The following is a 20,382-nucleotide window of genomic DNA, read 5'->3' as shown; positions in this document are numbered from 1 at the left end:
CCTTAATAAAAAAAAAGTCAGGGCAGGACATCGCTGGAGTTACTCTCTAAGATACCACTCATTCAGCTTCCCCTCAACGAGTGACATTGACATAGTTCCTTCCGCTGGTGTTTGAGTTAACCCTTACTCTACACAAGGTAAACCACAGACTGTCTGAGCAGAGGCAGTTGTTCTCCGAGGCGCTGCCACTTGAGCACAGCATGAATACATAGACCCACACATAGAGCAACACGATGATCCAAAATGTAAGGAACCCTCTGACGGTGTCGCTTGATTTCTCCTGAATGGGTGTTAAATACTGAAACAGATTAAACTGAAGTGATTGAAAGTGTCAGTGGACAGAGTATAGGTGGGTTATAAAATTAACCCGCATCTGGGCCTGTCAAATATATTTGCTGTTCTGATATTGATGATGAGTAATTATTCTGAAGGTGTTGATGACGGCTCTATCAAGCAGCACTTGCTCAGCAATAACCTGCTCGCTGACACTCAGTTTGGTTCCACCAGGTCACTCAGCTCCTCACCCAATTACAGCCGCGATCCAAACACGGACAAAAAAGCTGCACGCAAGAGGAAACTGACATCATAGAATTTACAGTGCCAAAGGTGGCCATTCGGCCCATCGAGTCTGCACCGGCTCTTGGAAAGCACACCCCTCTTAAGCCCACACCCCCACCCTATTCCCATAAACCAGTAACCCCATCTAACCTATGGGCAATTTTGCATGGCCAATCCACCGAACCTGCACATCTTTTGGGTTGTGTGGGCGAAACTCACGCAAACACAGGGAGAATGTGCAAACTCCACACGGATAATGACCAGAGCCGGGATTGAACCTGGGACCTCGGCGCCGTGAGGTAGCAGGGCTAACCCACTGTACTGCCCATTTATAAAGAGTTTGAATAACAATTCCCACCAATGGGAATGTGAAGGGTGAGGCAATGATTGTCACACTGACCCTTCAGTCTCATTTTTGGCACACATCTCCTTAAATAGTGGCCAAAATTATTCATCCATTACAAAACTTTCTTCTGGACATTGATTTCAAACCTCTCCCTGAATAGCTGTGAAGTAAGAACCATTTCTACTGTAAATAAAACAAAAGTTGCTCCAACTGATTTTTCTTTTGCACATTTGTTTTCACTTTCAGCTTGATCGATGTTCTCTGGGATGAACCTTTAGCGGGGGAGGGGGGTCACTCCATCCCAGGAATGCAACTTTTTCTAAGGTTTCCAGGTCCCCGGCATCACGGTTCAATTCCCGTACCAGTCTCCCCGAACAGGCGCTGGAATGTGGCGACTAGGAGCTTTTCACAGTAACTTCATTTGAAGCCTACTTGTGACAATAAGCGATTTTCATTTTCATTTCAAATGTGAAGCCCCAGTGAGAATCTGAACTATTGAACCGTGAAACCTTGACAATCAAGGAACTGGCGGCATCTGTGGGGGGGGGGGGGGGGGGGGGGGGGGCGGGGAGAGATGATGTTTTGGGTCTGGGTGACCCTTTGTCAAAGCTCTTTGGGCTTTGGCGGGGGATCACCTGGACTCGGGACGTTAGCTCTTTTCTCTTCCTGCCAGACCTGCTGAGATTTTCCAGCATTTTCTCTTCTAATGTTTTTTGCCCCTTGGTATTTCTCAACTCCACCCATACAGACTCCACATTGTCAAAGCTAATATCCTTTCTCACCATTGTGTTCATTTCCGCTTTAACCAGCAGGGCCACGCCCCCACCTTTTCTTTTATGCCTGTCCTTCCGAAATACTGAATACCCAGGGACATTCAGTTCCCATCCTTGGTCACCGTAATCCCAATTATATCGTACCCGTTTATCTATCTGCACGATTTATGTTAAAATCCGAATGACATTTTTAAAAAAAAGTGAACAATGGCTAACATCTCAAAGATCCTGGCGTGTAAGTCACCTTGTATGACAAAAGCAGTCCAGCTACACTAACACAATTGAGCCAACAGACAGTTTGTCTGCTGCAGCCAGCTTTGAACAAAGGCTGCCGTTCGCAGGAGCTGATGTCCAATAATGGTGCGAATGGCCTAAACATTGACTGTTCTCACACAATGGTTTCAACAAGAGGGCCTCGTTTAACAAGCCAAAACCAGTATCACAGGAGCGAGCGAGACTTGGGCTAGCAGAATTCCTTTCATGATACAGTCTTTGGGCGTGAGGGGAAATCTTCCTGCCTGGCTCGAGTGGTTAGAATCTGCAATGCACTGGGTTCAGAAAGCTGGAGAGGATTAAGTTTGCCCTGAGAGGGTTCTGCAGGCGGTGGCAACCGTTCCTAGACTACCTCGCGGAGCGTTAGAGGAAGGTCGGTCAGCAGCAACACTGGGGGGGGGCGGAGGGGAGGGGGGAACGAGAGATTGTTTGAGGGGATGGATGAGCAGGAGATAACATGGAGGGTGGGGGAAACTGGCACGTGCGGGCGAGAGCCAGTGTATAAAGCTATGTAAATATACCATTTTGCCATGTATATATCTTGCTCAGTGCGATTTTGTTACGGAGGGGGGGGTTATTGTTTGTAAGGGGAAAAAATTGTGTTGTTAAAAAACTTTAATAAATATATTTTTAAAACAAGAATCTGCAATGCACTGCCTGAGAGAGGGTGCTGTGGGCAGTTTCAAGCCTGCCTTTCAAAAGACAATGGGATAATTATCTGAAGGGAAAATATTTGCAGGGCCACGGGGAAAAGGCAGGTTGCTGCTGCTGCATTCTCACTGGCAAGACATGCAAGTGTTTTCAAAAGCTTGCTCCGCAGCGGTGACAGTGACGTACGTGTGGATAGGTGGAGTACTGCTCATTTACATAACTGTCATGCAGTCTGATTGACAAAGGGGAAAAGAGGCAGGTTCTGTCAATATGAATCTCCTGTTTCAATGGCAAAGGCCAGGAGCAATGTGGCAAGAGTGAAAGTGTCAGTGCTTTCATCGAAGAGTCTTTGGAATGCTGTCAGCGTGCTGTAAAAGAGGGAGGGCATATGGCACTCGGGCAACTCAAGAACATTGGCCATCGCTTCTCGGCCTTTTGGCTAAGATCAAGTGTAGTATCTGTTCTTATCAGTTTAATATCTGATACGTCCCTTATCTGGGGACCATATATTAAATTGATTTTTGGAGCAGGGAGATGGAATAGGGGCTTGCTCCGTCCACTCCACGCATCGACCTGGTATTGCAGTATCTCCAGCAACGGTGCACACCACCCCTTCATGGGGAATTTCAAACTCAAAAAACAGCTCAAACACATACAAATATACACTTTATTCACACTTCTTTCAGCACACAACAAAATGCTTTGGCAACTGGCTGCTGCTACTCACCATCTACCTGGCCCCGGGGTGTCATCAAGAATGACCAAACGCATCTTACAAGCACAACGGCGAAAGGGAACTCATTCGAAATTCACCACCCATTTCACTCTTCAATGTGCATTACTCCGCTTCTCGGCCTTTTGGCTAAGATCAAGTGTAGTCTCATTTGATCGAGGGAAGCTGAGGATTTCGATGACGATCGTGGATTGGAGAACTCGGAGGGATTGAAGTCGTCAAAGAAGAAACGTTTGGAGCTTGGCTGCTATTGGTGGATCTACATGCTGGCCTAAACCTCGGGTTTAGGCCTAACGCCGATACAGTTTCACACCCAACGTACGAGCTATGGATGCAGCTGCATCCCGACCACCAGGCTGGGGCGTGCGAAACACTGTCCGAGTCACAGTGAAGAAAACGGATGGAGAGTCACCTTTGGACCGGAAACACTTCGTGAAGAAGGTGCTGCTCGAGTGCTGTGGGTTTAAAGCAACAGAGATCTTCTGCTTGCAAAACTTCCCCAAGAATGGTTTCTTTGATGTCACCTTCAAGAGCGTCGCAGCGTGCATCAAATTCTTGAACGTCTTCAAGGAAAAAGGTAACCAGAGTCCCTTGTCGATCCTGACTGCGGAACCTCTGTTTACGCTACCGGCACAGCGAAATCGGGTTGTTACACTGCACACGTACAACCCCCACGTCCCTGTATCTGATGTGCTCACGTTCCTCGCCAGGTACGCTGAGCTGAAAAGTGACAGCGTGCAAGTGAAAGACACCTTCGGCATCTGGACAAGTGAGCACCAGGTCAAGGTGACCCTAAGAACGGACAGCAACGGAGCCATCCTGCATCCCCCCTCCAATTTCGCTATTGGAGTAAATCGTGGCTACCTCTACTACGTGGGACAGCCACGAGTATGCCACACCTGTGGCAAAACGGGGCATGTTGCCGCAAACTGCAGTGTGACCTTCTGCAAGAACTGCAGGCAGGAGGGACACATGACTAAGGACTGCAAAGAAGACAAGTGCTGCAACCTGTGTGGGGAGGCCGGCCATCTTTACAGGGCCTGCCCGAAACGCGGGGCGACATACGCTCAAATCATCAGCAGCGGAGTTAAAAAGGCGACCAGAGAGGAGGTGCATACACCCTCCACCGAAAAAGACACCACGGCTCAGAATGAGGAAAAGCAACAAAAGGGCCCCCAACAAAAAGAAGAGGCCCCAGCACCTCCTGACAACCCAACCCCAGCCCCATCTGATGAGGAACACTCAATGGAAGAGGAAGAGGATGGGACAAAGAATAAAGAGCCCTGGGAAACAGTGAACAGGGACAAACGAAAGCGGAAACAAAAAAACAAACTGAAGAACCCCCCGAGGGGTAGTGGCAAAAAGCGACACCTCTCAGCCGGCGCACTTAGCGCCGACACCTCATCCGATGAGGGAAAACAGGACAAGAATCGGCCTCAAATAAAGAGGCAAAGCACCAACGTGGAACGGAAGGCACAGACCCCCCAGACCACCGACCGGGAAGGAAACAAGGTCACAGATCAACCCCCGATAGTAACGAGCAGCAACAACCCAGGTGAAGACCGGCCTGCAACCCCAACACCTACTGACTGCTACAACGAACCCCAGGGCTACACCACCCCCCCAATGCATCTGCATCAAAATCACGGGGCCAGTACGGACCAGAACAGTTTTCTCAGCCCTGCAACTGTGCTAAAGTTTGCGAGCACCACCGGAATGCTGGGGAACATTCAACAGCTGGAACAGCCAACTGTATAGACTCTGGACTCTTGAGACTGGTAAATCTATCTTTTTATAATGGGTTTAAAAATTGCATCCATAAATGTGCGAAGCATCAAAGATACTTCGCGGTGTGTAGCCACACTCAACTATTTGGCAAATGTAAAAGCTGACCTACTGTTCCTGCAGGAGTGCGGAATTCCGCACCTCAGCAACTACAGGCGCTGGTCGAGCTGGTGGTCCCACGGGCCATCCATCTGGTCAGGAGGAAACGACTGCCGCTCCTCCGGCCTGGGTATTCTGCTGCGGGGAGGCAACTTCACCATCTCCGACGTTAAGGAGGTGGTGGGCGGGCGCCTCCTCGTAGCAGACGTGAAATACAAAAACACCCCTCTCAGACTTATTAATGTGTACGCCCCGGCCGTAAAAAGTGAGCGGCTGGCAGTTCTTCAGCAACTCCCACTGCTGTTGGCCACCTCCAAGCCGGTCATCCTGGGTGGTGACTTCAACTGCATCATCGATGCGGCTGGACGATCCAGCAAAGCCGACAGCAAACTAGACGCTACGTCCAGACTCCTGATGGAAACGGTAAAAGACGCCAAGCTGCTCGACGTCTGCAGCAACCCTGCAGACGGCGCGCAGCGTAGATACACATGGTCACGGCCAGACGGGTCCGTCCGCTCCAGGATAGACTTCTTTTTTGTGTCCCGAGCTTTCACGGTCAGGTCCACCGACGTAACGCCGGTGTTCTTCTCTGACCACTGCCTCCTACTGGCCGACTGCCACCTGCAGGAAGACCAGGGGGTAGGCAGGGGGACGTGGAAGCTAAATGTAAAACTGCTGACCCCTGAGAACATCGAGGAACTCAGGAGGGATTACAAAGGTTGGAGAACCGTGAAACCCCTCTTTGAGGCCCCACATCTCTGGTGGGAAGCAATCAAGGGGAATATCAAGAGGTTTTTCATCCTCAAGGGCGTTCAAAAGGTGAGAGAGAGACGAGGGGTCATGTCCAGGCTCCAGAAAAGTATGCAAAATTTGCTCCAGCTGCAGTCGATGGGGGTGGATGTCAAGGAGGATCTCCAAGAGGTGAAGAGCCAGCAAGCCTCGCTCTACACCTCGGAGGCCTCCAAGGTTATCTTCCGTTCCAGAGTCCGCTCCGTGGAGCAGGACGAAAAGTGCTCACGCTTCTTCTTCCAAAAGGTGCACAGAGACACCTCTGTGATCAGCAGCCTGAAGGAAGAAGATGGCTCTGAAAAGTCATCGCAGTCTGACATCCTGAGGATCAGCCAATCCTTTTATGCCGGACTGTATGACCTGAAGCCAACAGATAGCACTGTTTCCCAGACCTTCCTGTCGACTATCACGGAGGTCATAGGCGACAGCGAGCTGGAAAACCTGGACAAACCACTAACTCTGGACGAGCTGACAAAGGCCGCCAAGTCCTTCGAGACGAGTAAAACTCCCGGAAGCGACGGCTTACCGGTTGAGTTGTATTCGGCTCTGTGGGACTGGATGGGCCCAGACCTGCTGGAAGTGTACGAGAGTATGCTTCTGGAAGGCAGCATGTCAGAGTCCATGAGGAAAGGCATCATCACCCTCATCTACAAGCAGAAGGGGGAAAGGGAAGAAATTCGAAATTGGCGACCCATTTCACTGTTGAATGTGGACTACAAAATTCTAGCAAAGGTCATCGCCAATCGGGTCAGGTCTGCTCTGGAGTCGGTGATCCACCCTGACCAGACCTGTGCTGTACCCGGCAGGAAGATCTCTGATAGCCTCGCGCTACTCAGGGATACGATCGCCTACGTGCAGGACAGGGGGGTGGACACTTGCCTCATCAGCCTTGACCAGGAGAAGGCTTTTGACAGAATATCACACACCTACATGATGGATGTGCTCTCCAAAATGGGGTTTGGGGAGGGAATTCGCAATTGGATCAAACTGCTCTACACAAACATCTATAGCGCAGTCTCAATCAATGGGTGGGAATCAGAAAAGTTCCAGATCAAATCTGGAGTCAGGCAGGGCTGCCCTCTCTCCTCTGCCCTTTTTGTGTGCTGCATAGAACCTTTTGCCGAGTCCATCAGGAGGGATCCGGGCATAAGAGGAGTGACGATCCCAGGCAGTGGAGGCATGCAAGTCAAGGCCTCCCTGTACATGGACGACGTTGCCGTCTTCTGCTCGGATCCCGCGTCTGTGCGCAGGCTCTTGACCACCTGCGACCAGTTTGAACTGGCCTCGGGAGCCAAGGTAAACCGTGGCAAGAGCGAGGCCATGTTCTTTGGGAACTGGGCCGACCGGTCCTTTGTCCCCTTCACTGTCAGGTCAGATTACCTGAAGGTGCTGGGGATATGGTTCGGAGCTGCTGGGGCGTGCACCAAAAACTGGGAGGAGCGCCTAGGAAAGGTAAGACAGAAACTGGGCTGGTGGGAGCAACGCTCCCTCTCCATTGCGGGCAAAACCCTGGTCATCAGGTGTGAGGTACTCTCGGTGTTGCTGTACGTGGCGCAGGTCTGGCCCATAACCCGACCCTGCGCCACAGCAGTCACCCGGGCCATCTTCAAATTTATCTGGCGATCCAAGATGGACCGTGTCCGAAGGGACACCATGTACAAACCTCTGGAGAAGGGAGGGCGGAACGTACCCAACGCCTCCCTCATCCTGCTGGCCACCTTTGTGTCCAGCTGCATCAAGCTGTGCGTGGACCCCCAGTATGCAAACACCAAGTGTCACTACATACTGAGGTTCTACCTGTCCCCGGTGTTGCGAAGGATGGGCCTGGCCTCATTGCCGCGGAACGCTCCAAGTAGTTGGACCGTACCGTACCACCTGTCCTTTGTGGAAAAGTTTTTGAAGGAAAACACCTTTGACCACAAGGCAATGAAGCAGTGGTCAGCACGTAATGTCCTCGAGGCCCTCAGGGAAAAGGAGACCGTGGAGGACGTTGGATGGTTCCCTGAGCAGACTGCCAGAGTCATCTGGCAGAACGCCTCATCACCAGAACTTTCAAACAAGCACCAAGACCTAGCTTGGCTGGTGGTGAGAAAGGCCCTCCCTGTCAGATTCTTCATGCACACCCGAAGGCTCTGCACCAATGCACGCTGCCCTCGGAGTGGCTGTGGGGGAAATGAGACGGTCACACACCTCCTTGTGGAATGTGCCTTTGCAAAGAAGGTCTGGAGAGAGATGCAGTGGTATTTGTCAAGGTTTATCCCAAACAGATCTGTGACACAGGACTCTGTGCTCTACGGACTGTTTCCAGGGACACACACCGAGACAAATATCAACTGCTGCTGGAAGGTCATCAACTCGGTAAAAGACGCTCTTTGGTCTGCCCGAAACTTGCTGATCTTCCAGTGCAAAGAATTGTCCTCGACCGAGTGTTGCAGACTGGCACATTCCAAGGTCCAGGACTACGTGCTGAGGGACGCACTCAAGCTTGGGGCAGCGGCCGCCAAGGCGCAATGGGGAAAGACCTCTGTGTAAGGGCTTTCCAGCAAATGTACACCGAGGGGCGGGTAACAGTGTAAAGCCCCTCGGTCTGGGCAACCAACACTCCAATGTATAAAACAAACATGGCACTGTAAATATTTAAGAAGGAATTGTAATGTAAAGAGTGATATGTGTACGACAATATCAAAATTGAATGAAAGAAAGTCAAGGCAACATGTAACCCTGCCGGAAATGTACAGTCAAGACAATTTGAAATGTTTCTGTAATGCTCATGATAAATTTTTATGAATAAAGTATATTTTTTTGAAAAAAAAAAAAAAAAAAAAAAAAAAAAAATCTGTTCTTATCAGTTTAATATCTGATACGTCCCTTATCTGGGGACCATATATTAAATTGATTTTTGGAGCAGGGAGATGGAATAGGGGCTTGCTCTGTCCACTCCACGCATCGACCTGGTATTGCAGTATCTCCAGCAACGGTGCACACCACCCCTTCATGGGGAATTTCAAACTCAAAAAACAGCTCAAACATATACAAATATACACTTTATTCACACTTCTTCCAGCACACAACAAAATGCTTCGGCAACTGGCTGCTGCTACTCACCTTCTACCTGGCCCCGGGGGTGTCATCAAGAATGACCAAACGCATCTTACAAGCACAACGGCGAAAGGGAACTCATTCGAAATTCACCACCCATTTCACTCTTCAATGTGCATTACTCGGCTTCTCGGCCTTTTGGCTAAGATCAAGTGTAGTCTCATTTGATCGAGGGAAGCTGAGGATTTCGATGACGATCGTGGATTGGACAACTCGGAGGGATTGAAGTCGTCAAAGAGGAAACGTTTGGAGCTTGGCTGCTATTGGTGGATCTACATGCTGGCCTAAACCTCGGGTTTAGGCCTAACGCCGATACAGTTTCACACCCAACGTACGAGCTATGGATGCAGCTGCATCCCGACCACCAGGCTGGGGCGTGCGAAACACTGTCCGAGTCACAGTGAAGAAAACGGATGGAGAGTCACCTTTGGACCGGAAACACTTCGTGAAGAAGGTGCTGCTCGAGTGCTGTGGGTTTAAAGCAACAGAGATCTTCTGCTTGCAAAACTTCCCCAAGAATGGTTTCTTTGATGTCACCTTCAAGAGCGTCGCAGCGTGCATCAAATTCTTGAACGTCTTCAAGGAAAAAGGTAACCAGAGTCCCTTGTCGATCCTGACTGCGGAACCTCTGTTTACGCTACCGGCACAGCGAAATCGGGTTGTTACACTGCACACGTACAACCCCCACGTCCCTGTATCTGATGTGCTCACGTTCCTCGCCAGGTACGCTGAGCTGAAAAGTGACAGCGTGCAAGTGAAAGACACCTTCGGCATCTGGACAAGTGAGCACCAGGTCAAGGTGACCCTAAGAACGGACAGCAACGGAGCCATCCTGCATCCCCCCTCCAATTTCGCTATTGGAGTAAATCGTGGCTACCTCTACTACGTGGGACAGCCAAGAGTATGCCACACCTGTGGCAAAACGGGGCATGTTGCCGCAAACTGCAGTGTGACCTTCTGCAAGAACTGCAGGCAGGAGGGACACATGACTAAGGACTGCAAAGAAGACAAGTGCTGCAACCTGTGTGGGGAGGCCGGCCATCTTTACAGGGCCTGCCCGAAACGCGGGGCGACATACGCTCAAATCATCAGCAGCGGAGTTAAAAAGGCGACCAGAGAGGAGGTGCATACACCCTCCACCGAAAAAGACACCACGGCTCAGAATGAGGAAAAGCAACAAAAGGGCCCCCAACAAAAAGAAGAGGCCCCAGCACCTCCTGACAACCCAACCCCAGCCCCATCTGATGAGGAACACTCAATGGAAGAGGAAGAGGATGGGACAAAGAATAAAGAGCCCTGGGAAACAGTGAACAGGGACAAACGAAAGCGGAAACAAAAAAACAAACTGAAGAACCCCCCGAGGGGTAGTGGCAAAAAGCGACACCTCTCAGCCGGCGCACTTAGCGCCGACACCTCATCCGATGAGGGAAAACAGGACAAGAATCGGCCTCAAATAAAGAGGCAAAGCACCAACGTGGAACGGAAGGCACAGACCCCCCAGACCACCGACCGGGAAGGAAACAAGGTCACAGACCAACCCCCGATAGTAACGAGCAGCAACAACCCAGGTGAAGACCGGCCTGCAACCCCAACACCTACTGACTGCCATGACGAACGCCAGGGCTACATCACCCCCCCAATGCATCTGCATCAAAATCACGGGGCCAGTACGGACCAGAACAGCTTTCTCAGCCCTGCAACTGTGCTAAAGTTTGCGAGCACCACCGGCATGCTGGGGAACATCGAACAGCTGGAACAGCCAACTGTATAGACTCTGGACTCTTGAGACTGGTAAATCTACCTTTTTATAATGGGTTTAAAAATTGCATCCATAAATGTGCGAAGCATCAAAGATACTTCGCGGTGTGTAGCCACACTCAACTATTTGGCAAATGTAAAAGCTGACCTACTGTTCCTGCAGGAGTGCGGAATTCCGCACCTCAGCAACTACAGGCGCTGGTCGAGCTGGTGGTCCCACGGGCCATCCATCTGGTCAGGAGGAAACGACTGTCGTTCCTCCGGCCTGGGTATTCTGCTGCGGGGAGGCAACTTCACCATCTCCGACGTTAAGGAGGTGGTGGGCGGACGCCTCCTCGTAGCAGACGTGAAATACAAAAACACCCCTCTCAGACTGATTAATGTGTACGCCCCGGCCGTAAAAAGTGAGCGGCTGGCAGTCCTTCAGCAACTCCCACTGCTGTTGGCCACCTCCAAGCCGGTCATCCTGGGTGGTGACTTCAACTGCATCATCGATGCGGCTGGACGATCCAGCAAAGCCGACAGCAAACTAGACGCTACGTCCAGACTCCTGGTGGAAACGGTAAAAGACGCCAAGCTGCTCGACGTCTGCAGCAACCCTGCAGACGGCGCGCAGCGTAGATACACATGGTCACGGCCAGACGGGTCCGTCCGCTCCAGGATAGACTTCTTTTTTGTGTCCCGAGCTTTCACGGTCAGGTCCACCGACGTAACGCCGGTGTTCTTCTCTGACCACTGCCTCCTACTGGCCGATTGCCACCTGCAGGAAGACCAGGGGGTAGGCAGGGGGACGTGGAAGCTAAATGTAAAACTGCTGACCCCTGAGAACATCGAGGAACTCAGGAGGGATTACAAAGGTTGGAGAACCGTGAAACCCCTCTTTGAGGCCCCACATCTCTGATGGGAAGCAATCAAGGGGAATATCAAGAGGTTTTTCATCCTCAAGGGCGTTCAAAAGGTAAGAGAGAGATGAGGGCTCATGTCCAGGCTCCAGAAAAGTATATAAAATTTGCTCCAGCTGCAGTCGATGGGGGTGGATGTCAAGGAGGACCTCCAAGAGGTGAAGAGCCAGCAAGCCTCGCTCTGCACCTCGGAGGCCTCCAAGGTTATCTTCCGTTCCAGAGTCCGCTCCGTGGAGCAGGACGAAAAATGCTCACGCTTCTTCTTCCAAAAGGTGCACAGAGAGACCTCTGTGATCAGCAGCCTGAAGGAAGAAGATGGCTCTGAAAAGTCATCGCAGTCTGACATCCTGAGGATCAGCCAATCCTTTTATGCCGGACTGTATGACCTGAAGCCAACAGATAGCACTGTTTCCCAGACTTTCCTGTCGACTATCACGGAGGTCATAGGCGACAGCGAGCTGGAAAACCTGGGCAAACCACTAACTCTGGACGAGCTGACAAAGGCCGTCAAGTCCTTCGAGACGAGCAAAACTCCCGGAAGCGACGGCTTACCGGTTGAGTTGTATTCGGCTCTGTGGGACTGGATCGGCCCAGACCTGCTGGAAGTGTACGAGAGTATGCTTATGGAAGGCAGCATGTCAGAGTCCATGAGGAAAGGCATCATCACCCTCATCTACAAGCAGAAGGGGGAAAGGGAAGAAATTCGAAATTGGCGACCCATTTCACTGTTGAATGTGGACTACAAAATTCTAGCAAAGGTCATCGTCAATCGGGTCAGGTCTGCTCTGGAGTCGGTGATCCACCCTGACCAGACCTGTGCTGTACCCGGCAGGAAGATCTCTGATAGCCTCGCGCTACTCAGGGATACGATCGCCTACGTGCAGGACAGGGGGGTGGACACTTGCCTCATCAGCCTTGACCAGGAGAAGGCTTTTGACAGAATATCACACACCTACATGATGGATGTGCTCTCCAAAATGGGGTTTGGGGAGGGAATTCGCAATTGGATCAAACTGCTCTACACAAACATCTATAGCGCAGTCTCAATCAATGGGTGGGAATCAGAAAAGTTCCAGATCAAATCTGGAGTCAGGCAGGGCTGCCCTCTCTCCTCTGCCCTTTTTGTGTGCTGCATAGAACCTTTTGCCGAGTCCATCAGGAGGGATCCGGGCATAAGAGGAGTGACGATCCCAGGCAGTGGAGGCATGCAAGTCAAGGCCTCCCTGTACATGGACGACGTTGCCGTCTTCTGCTCGGATCCTGCGTCTGTACGCAGGCTCTTGACCACCTGCGACCAGTTTGAACTGGCCTCTGGAGCCAAGGTAAACCGGGGCAAGAGCGAGGCCATGTTCTTTGGGAACTGGGCCGACCGGTCCTTTGTCCCCTTCACTGTCAGGTCAGATTACCTGAAGGTGCTGGGGATATGGTTCGGAGCTGCTGGGGCGTGCACCAAAAACTGGGAGGAGCGCATAGGAAAGGTAAGACAGAAACTGGGCTGGTGGGAGCAACGCTCCCTCTCCATTGCGGGCAAAACCCTGGTCATCAGGTGTGAGGTACTCTCGGTGCTACTGTACGTGGCGCAGGTCTGGCCCATAACCAGACCCTACGCCACAGCAGTCACCCGGGCCATCTTCAAATTTATCTGGCGATCCAAGATGGACCGTGTCCGAAGGGACACCATGTACAAACCTCTGGAGAAGGGAGGGCGGAATGTACCCAACACCTCCCTCATCCTGTTGGCCACCTTTGTGTCCAGCTGCATCAAGCTGTGCATGGACCCCCAGTATGCAAACACCAAGTGTCACTACATACGGAGGTTCTACCTGTCCCCGGTGTTACGAAGGATGGGCCTGGCTTCATTGCCGCGGAACGCTCCAAGTAGTTGGACCGTGCCGTACCACCTATCCTTCGTGGAAAAGTTTTTGAAGGAAAACACCTTTGACCACAAGGCAATGAAGCAGTGGTCAGCACGTAATGTCCTCGAGGCCCTCAGGGAAAAGGAGACCGTGGAGGACGTTGGATGGTTCCCTGAGCAGACTGTCAGAGTCATCTGGCAGAACGCCTCATCACCAGAACTTTCAAACAAGCACCAAGACCTAGCTTGGCTGGTGGTGAGAAGGGCCCTCCCTGTCAGATTCTTCATGCACACCCGAAGGCTCTGCACCAATGCACGCTGCCCTCGGAGTGGCTGTGGGGGAAATGAGACGGTCACACACCTCCTTGTGGAATGTGCCTTTGCAAAGAAGGTCTGGAGAGAGATGCAGTGGTATTTGTCAAGGTTTATCCCAAACAGATCTGTGACACAGGACTCTGTGCTCTACGGACTGTTTCCAGGGACACACACCGAGACAAATATCAACTGCTGCTGGAAGGTCATCAACTCGGTAAAAGACGCTCTTTGGTCTGCCCGAAACTTGCTGATCTTCCAGTGCAAAGAATTGTCCTCGACCGAGTGTTGCAGACTGGCACATTCCAAGGTCCAGGACTACGTGCTGAGGGACGCACTCAAGCTTGGGGCAGCTGCCGCCAAGGCGCAATGGGGAAAGACATGACAATGTAAATATTTAAGAAGGAATTGTAATGTAAAGAGTGATATGTGTATAATATTATCAAAATTGAATGGAAGAAAGTCAAGGCAATGTGTAACTGACGGAAATGTACAGTCAAGACAATTCGAATTGCTCTGTAATGCTTATGATAAATTTTATGAATAAAGTATATTTTTTTGAAAGAAAAAAAAAATCTGTTCTTATCAGTTTAATATCTGATACGTCCCTTATCTGGGGACCATATATTAAATTGATTTTTGGAGCAGGGAGATGGAATAGGGGCTTGCTCAGTCCACTCCACGCATCGACCCGGTATTGCAGTATCTCCGAGAACGGTGCACAAACCCCTTTATGGGGAATTTCAAAGTACAAAAACACTTCAAGCATGCACATGCAATTCTCCGCTTTATGCCTTTTCTTACAATTCTCTACTCAATCACACTAAAATTCATGCCCATTCTCCATATGCCACACACTATTCCAGTATCTCCGCGAACCTTGCACCCCCCCCACATGGGGAATTTCAAAGTCTAAAAATAGCTTGAGCACAGTTATACTTCTCCACTTTATACTCTTTTCTGATCATCCTCCAGTCAATCACAACAAAATTAATGCTCATTTTCCACATCCCACACACTAAACGCACCACACTCCCTCACCGCTTTGCTTTGCACAACATCTTAACTACCCCTCACGCTGCCTTGCCAAAGCGCTCTTGTATCTAAATCAATTCAGATACTTCGACCAGCTCCTTAATTAAACTTTACCCAGTATGAGTATTACAAAGTACAGAGACAGATATAATGAAACACACTTTATTAAATGTAGTTAATCCATACATTACCCACTCTATATACAAGAAACACCCAGGAATCGTCTATCCTACCCGCAAAGGTGGTTTGATAACCTGTAGATCTGCTCCCCGAGTCCCTCTGCTTCCTCTTTGCAAAAGGTGATTCTCGCTGAATGTTGGTCTGGTCAAGGTCACCTCACACACCCAGCTTCCAGCCTTTTGGGTTATCAGGTGCTGCTCCAGACATGCCCCCCTCCCCCCGCAGCCAGTCAGAGTTTCGTATATTCGGATTTTGCAGGCTTCTGCAGACGTGGTTTTTAAAGTGGCCAATTCTTTAATTTAAGATATCCAATTTAATCAACCTTAAAACTAAGCCCTGATTATATTATGACAGTGCGCAGCATAACCAAACACACCTCCCTCCCACCTGGCCCGCCTATTCACTCTTACAAATTCTTCCATCGCCCACCACATACAAAAGTCTGACAACACCCACTAACACGTTAAAAAACACCTTCTTCCCCCTCCCCCCACTCTTATCACACTCCTAAACCACCCTCCAACGTCCCCCACCGGAAATTATTGCTTAATCGCCATATTGACAATATCACACCTAACTACAGTCACAGACTAGCGTTACAGACTCTCAGCGGTTGTAGCTAGGCCTAAACAACAAAATGGCCTGCAAAGTGAAGCCGAGCAGTATCTCCCTGCTCCAAAAACCCCTCCTCTATGGGGAATTTCAAAAGACCGCTACTCGGCCTCTTGGCTAAGATCAAGTGCAGTATCGTTTGATCGAGGGAAGCTGAGGATTTCGATGTCGATGACGATCGTGGATTGGAGAACACGGAGGGATTGAAGTCGTCAAAGAGGAAACGTTTAGAGCTCGGCTGCTATTGGTGGATCTACATGCTGGTCTAAGCCTCTGGTTTAGGCCTAACGCCGATACAGTTCAGACCCATCATACGAGCTATGGATGCAGCTGCATCCCGACCTACAGGCTGGGGAGTGCGAAACACTGTCTGAGTGAGTCACAGTGAAGAAAGCGGAAGGGGAGTCACCTGTGGACCGGAAATTCTTCGTGAAGCGGGTGCTGCTCGAGTGTTGTGGGTTTAACGCAACAGAAATCTTCCGCTTGCAAAACTTCCCCAACAATGGATATTTTGATGTCACCTTCAAGAGTGTCGCAGCGTGCAGCAAATTCTTGAACGTCTTCAAAGAAAAAGGTAACCAGAGTCCCCTGTCGATCCTGACTGCGGAGCCTCTGTTTACGCTACCGTCGCAGCAAAACCTGGTTGTTACACTGCACACGTAAAAACCCCACGTCCCCGTGTCTGATGTTCTCACGTTCCTCGCCAGGTACGCTGAGCTGAAAAGTGACAGCGTGCAAGTGAAAGACACCTTCGGCATCTGGTCAAGGTGACTCTAAGAACAGACAGCAACGGAGCCATCCTGCATCCCCCCTCCAATTTCGCTATTGGAGTAAATCGTGGCTACCTCTACTACGTGGGACAGCCACGAGTATGCCACACCTGTGGCAAAACGGGGCATGTTGCCGCAAACTGCAGTGTGACCTTCTGCAAAAACTGCAGGGAGGAGGGACACATGACTAAGGACTGCAAGGAAGACAAGTGCTGCAACCTGTGTGGGGAGGCCGGCCATCTTTACAGGGCCTGCCCGAAACGCGGGGCGACATATGCACAGATCATCATCAGTGGTGTTAGAAAGGCGACCAGAGAGGAGGTTCATACATCCTCCACCGAAAAAGACACCACGGCACAGAATGCGGAAAAGCAACAGAAGGGCCCCCAACAAAAAGAGGAGGCCCCAGCACCTCCTGACAACCCAGCCCCAGCCCCATCTGATGAGTAACACTCAATGGAAGAGGATGGGACAAAGAGCCCTGGGAAATAGTGAACAGGGACAAACGAAAGAGAAAACAAAAAAACAAACTGAAGAACCCCCCGATGGGGAGTGGCAAAAAGAGACACCTTTCAGCCGGCGCACTTAGCGCCGACACCTCATCCGATGAGGAAAAACAAGACAAGAATCGCCCTCAAATAAAGAGGCAAAGCATCAATGTGGAACGGGAGGCACAGACCCCCCAGACCACAGACCGGGAAGGAAATAAAACCCGCCGAGACAACCAACCTCTGGCTCATGGGAACAGCAATATGACCAACGGCCAGCAAACGCCGGACATTGAAAACAAGGTCACAGACCAACTCCCGAATGTAACAAGCAGCAACAACCCAGGCGAAGACCGGCCTGCAACCCCAACACCTACTGACTGCCACGACGAACGCCAGGGCTACACCACCCCCCCAATGCATCTGCATCAAAATCACGGGGCCAGTGCGGACCAGAACAGTTTTCTCAGCCCTGCAACTGTGCTAAAGTTTGCGAGCACCACCGGCATGCTGGGGAACATTCAACAGCTGGAACAGCCAACTGTATAGACTCTGGACTCTTGAGACTGGTAAATCTACCATTTTATAATGGGTTTTAAAATTGCATCCATAATTGTGCGAAGCATCAAAGATACTTCGCGGTGTCGCCACACTCAACTACTTAGCAAATGTGAAAGCTGACCTACTGTTCCTGCAGGAGTGGGGAATTCCGCACCTCAGCAACTACAGGCGCTGGTCGAGCTGGTGGTCCCACGGGCCATCCATCTGGTCAGGAGGAAACGACTGCCGCTCCTCCGGCCTGGGTATTCTGCTGCGATGAGGCAACTTCACCATCTCCGACGTTAATGAGGTGGCGGGCGGGCGCCTCCTCGTAGCAGACGTCAATTACAAAAACACACCTCTCAGACTTATTGATGTGTACCCCCCGGCAGTAAAAAGTGAGCGGCTGGCAGCAACTCCCACTGCTGTTGGCCACCTCCAAGCCGGTCATCCTGGGCGGTGACTTCAACTGCATCATCGATGGGGCTGGACGATCCGGCAGAGCCGACAGCAAATTAGACGCTACGTCCAGACTCCTGATGGAAACGGTAAAAGACGCCAAGCTGCTTGACGTCTGCGGGGTAGCGCAGCGTAGATACACATGGTCACGGCCAGACGGGTCCGTCCGCACCAGGACAGACTTCTTTGTGTCCCGAGCTTTCACGGTCAGGTCCACCGACGTAAGGCCGGTGTTCTTCTCTGACCACTGCCTCCTACTGGACGACTGCCACCTGCAGGAAGACCAGGGGGTAGGCAGGGGGACCTGGAAGCTAAATGTAAAACTGCTGTCCCCTGAGAACCTCGAGGAACTCAGGAGGGATTACAAAGGTTGGAGAACTGTGAAACCCCTCTTTGAGGCCCCACATCTCTGGTGGGAAGCAATCAAGGGGAATATCAAGAGGTTTTTCATCCTCAAGGGCATTCAGAAGGTGAGAGAGAGACGAGGGGTCATGTCCAGGCTTCAGAAAAGTATGCAGAATTTGCTCCAGCTGCAGTCGATGGGGGTGGATGTCAAAGAGGATCTCCAAGAGGTGAAGAGCCAGCAAGCCTTGCTCTACACCTCGGAGGCTTCCAAGGTTATCTTCCGTTCCAGAGTCCGCTCCGTGGAGCAGGATGAAAAGTGCTCACGCTTCTTCTTCCAAAAGGTGCAGGGAGACCTCTGTGATCAGCAGCCTGAAGGAAGAAGATGGCTCTGAAAAGTCATCGCAGTCTGACATCCTGAGGATCAGCCAATCCTTTTATGCCGGACTGTATGACCTGAAGCCAACAGATAGCACTGTTTCCCAGACCTTCCTGTCGACTATCACGGAGGTCATAGGCGGCAGCGAGCTGGAAAAACTGGACAAACCACTAACTCTGGATGAGCTGACAAAGGCTGTCAAGTCCTTTGTTCTTATCAGTTTAAGGCCGTCAAGTCCTTTGAGACGAGTAAAACTCCCAGAAGCGACGGCTTACCTGTTGAGTTGTATTCGGCTCTGTGGGACTGGATGGGCCCAGACCTGCTGGAAGTGTACGAGAGTATGCTTATGGAAGGCAGCATGTCAGAGTCCATGAGGAAAGGCATCATCACCCTCATCTACAAGCAGAAGGGGGAAAGGGAAGAAATTCGAAATTGGCGACCCATTTCACTGTTGAATGTGGATTACAAAATTCTAGCCAAGGTCATCACCAATCGGGTCAGTCTGCTCTGGAGTCGGTGATCCACCCTGACCAGACCTGTGCTGTACCCGGCAGGAAGATCTCTGATAGCCTCGCGCTACTCAGGGATACGATCGCCTACGTGCAGGACAGGAGGGTGGACACTTGCCTCATCAGCCTTGACCAGGAGAAGGCTTTTGACAGAATATCACCTACATGATGGATGTGCTCTCCAAAATGGGGTTTGGGGAGGGAATTCGCAATTGGATCAAACTGCTCTACACAAACATCTACAGCGCAGTCTCAATCAATGGATGGGAAATAGAAAAGTTCCAGATCAAATCCGGAGTCAGGCAGGGCTGCCCTCTCTCCTCTGCCCTTTTTGTGTGCTGCATAGAACGTTTTGCCGAGTCCATCAGGAGCGATCCGGGTATAAGAGGAGTGACGATCCCAGGCAGTGGAGGCATGTAAGTCAAGGCCTCCCTGTACATGGACGATGTTGCCGTCTTCTGCTCGGATCCTGCGTCTGTACGCAGGCTCTTGACCGCCTGCGACCAGTTTGAACTGGCCTCGGGAGCCAAGGTAAACCGGGGCAAGAGCGAGGCCATGTTCTTTGGGAACTGGGCCGACCGGTCCTTTGTCCCCTTCACTGTCAGGTCAGATTACCTGAAGGTGCTGGGGATATGGTTCGGAGCTGCTGGGGCATGCACTAAAAACTGGGAGGAGCGCATAGCAAAGGCAGAAACTGGGCTGGTGGGAGCAACGCTCCCTCTCCATTGCGGGCAAAACCCTGGTCATCAGGTGTGAAGTACTCGCGGTGCTACTGTACGTGGCGCAGGTCTGGTCCATAACCCGACCCTACGCCACATCAGTCACCCGAGCCATCTTCAAATTTATCTGGAGATCCAAGATGGACCGTGTCCGAAGGGACACCATGTACAAACCTCTGGAGAAGGGAGGGCGGAACGTACCCAACGCCTCCCTCATCTGTTGCCAACCTTTGTGTCCAGCTGCATCAAGTTGTGCGTGGACCCCCAGTATGCAAACACCAAGTGTCACTGCATACAGCACGGTAGCATTGTGGATAGCACAATTGCTTCACAGCTCCAGGGTCCCAGGTTCGATTCCGGCTTGGGTCACTGTCTGTGCGGAGTCTGCACATCCTCCCCGTGTGTGCGTGGGTTTC

General features: G+C 51.1%; 2 non-coding genes and 1 pseudogene across 2 annotated transcripts; all 3 read left to right on the top strand.

Moving 5' to 3' along the window:
- Positions 1-3,020: 3,020 nt before the first annotated feature.
- LOC140408143 (U2 spliceosomal RNA) lies at positions 3,021-3,211 on the top strand. The gene has a single exon (XR_011940060.1). It is a non-coding gene; the product is annotated as a U2 spliceosomal RNA (small nuclear RNA).
- A 5,590-nt stretch (positions 3,212-8,801) lies between these two features.
- Positions 8,802-8,995, top strand: LOC140408021 (U2 spliceosomal RNA). Its single transcript, XR_011939970.1, has one exon. It is a non-coding gene; the product is annotated as a U2 spliceosomal RNA (small nuclear RNA).
- A 5,488-nt stretch (positions 8,996-14,483) lies between these two features.
- Positions 14,484-14,661, top strand: LOC140408022 (U2 spliceosomal RNA; annotated as a pseudogene).
- The last annotated feature ends 5,721 nt before the right edge of the window (positions 14,662-20,382 follow it).

The sequence above is a fragment of the Scyliorhinus torazame genome, chromosome 2, assembly GCF_047496885.1.
Source record: "Scyliorhinus torazame isolate Kashiwa2021f chromosome 2, sScyTor2.1, whole genome shotgun sequence".
NCBI classification, from domain to species: domain Eukaryota; kingdom Metazoa; phylum Chordata; class Chondrichthyes; order Carcharhiniformes; family Scyliorhinidae; genus Scyliorhinus; species Scyliorhinus torazame.
The sequence above is the reverse complement of the archived record's forward strand: the minus strand, read 5'-3'. Positions and strand labels throughout refer to the sequence as shown.